The sequence below is a fragment of the Macrobrachium nipponense genome, chromosome 1 (genome assembly GCF_015104395.2).
Source record: "Macrobrachium nipponense isolate FS-2020 chromosome 1, ASM1510439v2, whole genome shotgun sequence".
Lineage (NCBI taxonomy): Eukaryota > Metazoa > Arthropoda > Malacostraca > Decapoda > Palaemonidae > Macrobrachium > Macrobrachium nipponense.
Genome location: NC_087200.1, coordinates 94,586,573 through 94,595,510, shown reverse-complemented (window position 1 = coordinate 94,595,510; position 8,938 = coordinate 94,586,573).

The window sequence follows — 8,938 nt, the reverse complement described above, 5'->3', positions numbered from 1 at the left end:
CAAGGAGAACATACGACAACATTGTCATTCTTTTGCGACGTGGCTTTGCTCACATTTCAAGACTAAGTCACGTACTACTATCTATACCTTTTTATCTTGCTATTTCTTATTTTAATATGTTATCTTTTTTGATAACCTTTAAACCTTTGGGGAATCTTAACCTTTTTGAAGTCCTCGTCACAGAAAGCCTTATTTTGGAATTTTGGGCTTCCTAATAAAAAGTAATTTTACTTCAAGTAACTCAAACCACTTTAAAGACAATATTTTTCTCATAAGACTCATGGTTATTAATGGCCAGTTTAGATGTGTAATCTTTATTTTTAAATGTCCCTGTGTTCTGGGGGAAACTATTGTCATCCTGTTCAGTCAGTAAATTTACTGAGCCCGATTCTATCTTCAACAATTTTAACCTGTCTCATTTTATAACTTTCTTAGAATTAACAGTGCAGGAATCTGCCTTTGTTTTTGATAGTGAGCTTTTTAAGCAATCAGATGGTGGCCTCTCCTTTGGGTCCGACATTTGCAAGCATCTTCATGATCTTGGAGGGGCGCTTGCATGATGAGTGTCCTCTTAGGTTTCATCATATTCTTCTTTTTTATATAAGGTATATTGATGACACATTCACCTTATTCAGGAGACACTCGGATATTGACTTTTTTTTAGCGTATGCTAATTCTCAACACGGCAATATTAATTTTTTTTTTTTTTTGTCACAGGACGAGCATAAAACCCTAATAAACTACCTTTTTTAGAGTCGTTGCTTATTAAGCAGTAACTTCCCCAACTGAATCTGGCTAAATTTTCTGCTTTAGTCTTTCTGTATGTCATTCTGTCTTTCTGTCTCTTAACTGAAGTTTGTGCGCAGTCTAAGATTTTAAATATATTTCCATAATTGCGAATTTTTAATCCTTTTACTTTTTATGATTGTTTTTTTATTTTAAGAATGTATCTTAATTATCGATTTTATTTTCAGAAAATTTCCAGATGTGATAATTACTTAACGTTGGATAGAGAGAAAGAAAATGTTGAAATTCGTCTGTTTCTGTAGTCCACCCGTATTTTGATATCTCCCCTCGTCTTCACCTGCCAGTGGATATACTGTACGATCTTATGATAAAGATTCTTGAACAGGAAAAGATACCAAATGAGTGGCGTGGGAGTATATTAATCCCAATTTTTAAAGGGAAAGGCGATGTCCAAGAGTGTGGTAATTATAGGGGCAGTAAATTGATGTCCCACACTTTGAAGATACTGGAAAGGATGATAGATGCCAGACTGAGAGAAGAAGTAGAAATAGGTAAAGAGCAGATGGGTCTTATGACGGGAAGGGGAACAGCAGATGGTATATTTTGTCTGAGGCAACTAATGGAGAAATTCGGCGAAAAACAAAGGGACCTACATATGGTATTCATTGACCTTCAAAAGGCTTATGACCGAATCCCGAGACAAGAGGTTTGGAGGAGTTTGAGGGATTAGATGCCAGAGATGTACAAGAGATGTACCGGAATGTATTTACCAGAGTGAGGAGCAGTGTTGGAGAGACAGAGGGTTTTGTGGTGAGAGTAGGATTACACCAGGGGTCGGCTCTAAGCCCATTTATCTTTAACATAGTGATAGACGTTATAATAGAGGAAGTAAGGGAGGCAATGCCATGGAACATATTTTATGCGGATGATATTGTTCTGTGCGCAGAGAGCAGGGAAGATCTGGAAATGAAATTGGAAAGATGGAGACAAGTACTGGAGGACAGAGGAATGAGAATAAGTAGATCTAAGACAGAATATATGTTTTCCACCACTGAGGGGAATGAAAGAGAAAGTATCCAGCTTGGTGAAGAACAAATAAAGAGAGTTGATAAGTTTAAGTATTTGGGATCTTTTGTTAACGCTGTAGGAAGTATGGAAGAAGAAGTAAAACATCGGGTACAGACAGGCTGGAACAACTGGAGAGCTGCCTCTGGAGTTGTTTGTGACAAAAGAGTACCGCTGAGGTGAAAAGGAAAATTTCACAAGACAGTGGTAAGAACAGCAATGCTGTATGGTACGGAAACAACAAGCATGAGAAAAATAGAGGAGAGGAAGATGGATGTGGCAGAAATGAGAATGCTTAGGTGGATGTCTGGGGTGACAAGAGAGGATAGGATCAGAAATGACTACATAAGGGGGTCGACTGAGGTGGTGGAAGTATCAAAGAAAGTGCAGGAGGGGAGGCTGAGATGGTATGGACACCTGTTGAGGAGAGAGGAGGGCCACGCTGGGAGACATACTATGGGGATGGAGGTTCAAGGAAGAAGAAGAAGAGGAGACCAAGAAAGAGATGGAGGGACTGTGTGAGAGGAGACTTACATGAAAAAGGAATTGATGAGGCTCATCGAAACGGCGACCCCATATAAAAATGGGAACCAGCTGGGAAGAAGAAAAGATAGATATATATATATATATATATATATATATATATATATATATATATATATATATATATATATATATATATATATATGTATATATGTATATATGTATATATATATATATATATATATATATATATATATGTATATATTATATATATATATATATATATATATATATATATATATATATATATATATATATATATATATATATATATATAATGGTAGCTGCCGAATAATCCTAGTATAATATCTGAAATTTAGAGAAAAAGTTCATTTTTTCTTTTTAAACATTTTGGAAACCAGAGTTTTTTTCAAGATAATTTGGCAATAATTATTGTATTTTATCTTATAAGATTTGAACCGATGCAATCAGGAACAGTTAGCAGACGTTGTGACTTTCCAAAATAAGTCAATCTCATGGACTCATTACGCTTCCGGACATGACTCATTAATTTTCCTACGACTCACTGATTCTCGTAGATGCTGGTGACTCATTCACCAGCCCACTAGATTCCTTGGGTATGCTTCAAATTTGTAAGTACTCATTTTCGGGAAGGGTTGCTTACATTAACTTTGATTGTCCTACGAATCATCTGTAATATTGAATCAGATAAAAAAGAAAATTATAGTAAAGGAGGTGAGAATGGATATAAAGATTTATTTACAGGTCAAACGTCAGAAACCAAACGGGACGCAAAGTAATTAGTAGCTTTGTTTTAGATCTGTCGATGAACGCCTTATTTTGCTTTACCTCGTTTACTAATTTTTTTTTGTTAGAAATTGCAAAGAAATCTTCGGTATCCTTTGAGGGAAATTACGGTGAATCGAAAACTCAAATAATGCGGAAAATATTAGGGACATAAGTTGCCAAGAAATGGCAAGAGTGAAGTTTCATCCACGATAAACACTGTTTCATTATTAATTGAGAATTATGTGCAATCATTCTGCAGACAGCTTATAAATATTGAGTTTTCATATTGTGTTTCCTCTTCGTATAATTTAATAATAGCGGTGAGGAAAAAAAGAAAGTATTCAGTAATGAAAATGAAGGGGATTTTGCGAAGAATCAGTGAAAAATTCCAAGATTCGTAGCTTAAGCGCGTTGAGATCACTGTAAAAATTAGGAAGCTGTAGCAAAGATGAGACGTGCAATGAGTGATTGTGAGACAGGTACTGTACGGGAAAACGAAAGTATTAAGAAATGAAAATGAAGGGGAGTTTTAGTAGAATCAGTAAAAAATGCCGAGATCGTTATCTTGAGCGCGTTGGGATCACTGTAAAAACTAGGAAGTTGTAGTAAGATACTATGTGTAAGAGGTGATAGTAAGACAGGTATTGTGAGGGAAAACGAAAGTATTACGTGCTGAAAACGAAGGAGATTTTGAGAAGAATGAGTGAAAAATACTAAAATTCTTAGCTGGTGCATGTTGAGATCCCTGTAAAAACTAGAAATTCATAGCAAGATGAGATGTGTAGGTGGGTGACTGAGACAGGTTTTGTAAGGGGAAAACGCAAGTATTAAGGAATGGAAATGAAGGAGGCTTTGAGAAGAATCAGTAGAAAAAAAGCCAAGATTCGTAGCTAGAGCACGTTGAAATCATTTTAAAACTAGAAAACTGTAGCAAGATGAGATGTGTAGGGACCGACAATTACTAGAAGTTGCTGAAATTATTTGTGAAGACAAAAATTCCGTGAGCTGAGATGCGTAAAGACTGTAAGTTATCGTGAGGTAAAGAGTGTAGAGACTGGAAGTTACTGTGAGGCAAAGTGTTTAGAGACTGGAAGTCACTGTGAGGTAAAGTGTTTAGGGACTGGAAGTTACCGTGAGGTAAAGAGTGTAAAGACTGGAAGTTACCGTGAGGTAAAGCGTGCAGAGACTGGAAGTTACCGTGAGTAAAGAGTGTAGAGACTGGAAGTTACCGTTAGTAAAGAGTGTAGAGACTGGAAGTTACCGTGAGTAAAGAGTGTAGAGACTGGAGTTACCGTGAGTAAAGAGTGTAGAGACTGGAAGTTACCGTGAGTAAAGAGTGTAGAGACTGGAAGTTACCATGAGGTGAGGTGCGTAGAGGCTGGAAATACAGAAAGGTAAGGTGTGTAGAGACTGGAAGTCACTGATAGATAAGATGCTTAGGAGCTGGAACATGGATCTAGAACTCCAAAACTGAGATAGTTTGGACATGTTATTAGAAAGGGACAGTTATAGCCTTGAAAATCACGAAGAATAGTCAGAGGAATGCTTTGTCCAAACGGAGATCCAAGCAAAAAGTTCGCATGACAGAAGACTATGGATAGAACTCATTTCGTGTGTGGTCTCTCAAAGAAATTCTTTTTTATATTATTATTACTTTTTTAAATGGAAAATTCGTGATCTTATCAAGGAGCGTCAGTTTTAGCAGCGTCTGCTGTCTAAAGACGGTCACCTGTGTAAAGTCCGGCCACACCCGACGCTGCTTAACGCGGTGTTACTAGCGCATTGAAATAATAATAATAATAATAATAATAATAATAGTAATAATAATAATAATAATAATAATAATAAGAATTATTATTATTATTATTATTATTATTATTATTATTATTATTATTATTATTATTATTATTATTATTATTATTATGTTGTTGTTGTTGTTGTTGTTGTTGGTCGATAACAATTTTCCATGTAACTCGAATTTACATTTCTTTCCATAACATCGTTCGTGAACCAAGAATATTGATATTTTTAGGGCGATGATCTGAAAAAGAATCTGACAAAATTCCACAAATAGAAGAGTAGTCTTGTTTTTGCAATCCAGGGTAAGACCATCGCTAACCACTAATATTAGCTCTTCCACTTTTCTTCAATATATGAGGCACCAAGAGGGAGGGAATGCCTAAACAAATCACCAGTCTCGAGGAACATAATCGCTATGCACCTTCTTTCCTCTGTTATTTCCTGGGCAAATCTGCGTCATTCCCAGAAAAAAAGACCTTGAGATAATGCTCAATATCCTCTGTAGAGCGCTGCTCTTCCCCTAACCGAGTCGTGAGTAAGACAAGGAAGTCGCTGGCTTCTTGTTTACTGCGACCCAGGGCGAGATGTCCATTCATATCATGACGAGTTTCTGTGTGCGGCATCTTGGTGTTTTGTTCTAGGGAAATTTTTGCTCTCCTTTTTTGGCTTTCGCTGTTTGCTCATAATGATAATGAAATTTATTATTATAATGAATATTAGAAAAATAATGCTTCGGTCGACGACCCTCAAAGGTCACTCAGTGTTAAAAGGCGGTAACTCGAGCAGCACTTCATTTCGACATCAAGTGATTCAAGGCCGCCAGTTCTCACTCCAAAAAGTGCACGCGTCACTCTGCGAGTCCGCTCGCTACCAATTACTGATATATTTTGCTTCTTTTATGCAGAGGTTGTGTAAGTATGAAGCCAGAAAATAAACATAATACTGTCCATTTTACATTTATATTATTCACGTCACACTTGCAGGACGTTTTGCCAGCTTTTCAAGATACTCGAATGACTACAAAACACTGTAGTCCACACTTTGTGGTTCTAACTTGACTTTAAATCAAGATTATTTGTAAATTCATTGATAGTAAAATTCGTTCTTAAAATATGTTAGACCATATAACTCTACTAGCGCTGGTTAATATACATGTACTGAGATGATTTAGGTTATATAATCGTGAATTTTGGACTTAGTTGAAAGGTTACTTTGCTGCGAAAACAATGATTGCGATCGCTGGCTTGAAAGATGATAAACACGAACATCACTTTGCTAACAATACTGCGTGCTATCTGTAGACTGGGGCAAGATGCAAAAGAATAAAAGAAAAAATATTGTCAGGAAATTTCTCTGCGTGTAACAGCATCTTAAGCCCTTGACTCTGAATTGGTCATTGCTATCTTGAAATGAGCTCACGGTTAGAAAATGCATTACTTCCTGCTCCTTTGACTAATTTATTATACGTTCATATAATATGGAATATAGACAGAATCAGTTCCCCAAACCGTATCCATGAGCAACAGAACACCACCAAGCTACGGAATTCTCTTCTCGCTTTTTTTTTTTTTTTTTTTTTTTGCCGCCTTTCCTCATTCAGTATACAGGACATCGTCCAGGTGAAGGGTTCACCATGTTATGCCTTCATTTTCTCGCTGCCCTTGAGTATTGGCTAGTTTAGAGATTTGCGTTATCACCCGATCGGCTTCTACGATCTTTATTAAGATTTCAGTAAATAGCGTTGGCGGGAAAATCAAGTCGGTAATCTTTGGGAAGGCGAACCCTACGGGTAGAAAGTTGATTAAGTGACTTACCTCTAGCTACACCATGCTGCCCACCTGACCATCGTCATACGGATATCGAAATGGAAAAAGAAATGATCCGAATGAATAAAAACAGCATTCTATTTAATGATCTACACAGAATAACCTCATGCAAGCAGGTGATACAGAGCAGAAATGAAAATGAATCATGGTTAGCAATTATAAGATAGAGGTGAACTGCTCAGTCTCCTGGTATATATATATATTTTTTTCTTTTTCTGACTTAATTATTTTGCGTTACGTCTTCAAGATGATACATGGTCGGGCTCTTTCAGAAGGAAAACGAGATAACTATATACTTTAATATTTGGCTTCAAAATCCTTTAATTAGGGTGATCAAAAGACAACAGCAACCTAAAACTAATATATTAAATGCCTGGGAAATAGCTTCACATGTAAAAGTGTTAATAGAATATTCTACACAGCAATTTACTCCCGGAATAAATTCACATGTCATTTATGTATACATTATATAAAACAAAAACAAAAACAAGTAAAGTATTAAAATAAATTTTGAAAAAAAATTCATGCCTTGTAAACAATGCTGAGACAGTTTATGTCGCAGCGCAAATCACGTTGTGTTCAGTATGTTAGACAAAACAAAAGAAACAAAGCAATTTTGTACATCGCCTGCAGACGAATCATTTAGTTTCTTTTATCATTGTTTCAACGTTTTAAGTTATCTAATAATAATTGATTAGAGTAATATAAATGAATTCGTGATATTATGTAAGTTATTCATGAAAATGCAATTTATTCCGAGAATATGTCAAATATCATTTATAAACCATTGTTTTTTTTTTTTTTTTTTTTTTTTTTTTTTTTTTTTTTTTTTTTTTTTTTTTTGCAAGCATGTAACAGGTCAGGAAAGTTACACTTGCGACTTCGTACGAGACGGGTAATGTCGTGAAGATTATTTTTTTCTTTACTTTTCAGCTAAGCGTCTACATAATCAACACGCGTAAAACGTTAAATATAATGAATGGGGTTTCCCAAAGCAGTTATGTAAAAAGTTGTTAAGAAAATAGAAGTGCGGTTTTTTGCATGTACTTCATAAATTCTAGACTTTCCATACGGCTTACAGATGCGCTATTTTCTTATTTTTGATCGTTCAGTTTTCTAAGCCCCTGTGAAAGAGATTGACAGCGATAAATGGAGAAATGATTTCCTGTACTGATATCAAGAACTAAGAACAATATTGGTGAGATGATAATGAACACAAAGGCGATGTTAGGAAGGTCCTGTTTACGACAAAATTAGAATATTGATGTTCCTTGCTTGATGCGCACCTTGTTGGCAAAATACCAGATATGTATGTTTGTATAATTTCACCTCTAAGTCTTCTTGATATTAGAATGTCTGATGTATCTTAACCCTGAGCATACAGGCACTCAAAAAACAGGTCGGAATACCGTAGTGATCAGTAACACAGCAACTTCTGCAAGAATCATAATTGTAACTTGTTTTTTTTTCCCTACTGGCATTACGTCATAGAACGAATTATACGTAAGCTAATCATTTTTCTCGTTTCATTAAAAATATGACCCTAAGAAGTAGAATTTTTCGAATTATTGACAGTGAAAAGGGCAATCCACAATTACAGCACTTACAAAAGGCGCAAAATCATCACATCACTGCAAAAAATGTCACAATAAATTTGTCATACTTTTACCAATGAAAGTCTGCACAAATTTCATCTTGAAGCAAATTGGACGATTTCGGGAAGATGAAGACCCTAAGTAAAAATGAGGGGTATTTTTCCCCCAAGGAAATCAGGTTCAAAAGTAAACTAGAGAATAAAATCTATTACCTCTCACTTTCTGCAGAGTCATCTTTCCAGGGGAAAAACGTATATGCACCTTGTTAGCCTCCGCTCCAAACAGGTTATGCGTTTTGTTATATATCAATAAGAGCATATCTGAACAATTTGGTGCGTTGTTCTTCCTTTGTTCCTTCTCATATGAATAATGAACTTTTTTTTTTTTTTGCCTTGGCAATGATATGTTAGTTTTGGCCTTGATATGTAAGTCAATTCGCTTGCCAGATGTTAATCTTTCTTAATAATAATACATAAAAAAACGATACCTACCAGATTATATATAATATATATATATATATATATATATATATAATATATATATATATATATATATATATGTATATATTATATATATATATATATATATATATATATATATATATATATATGT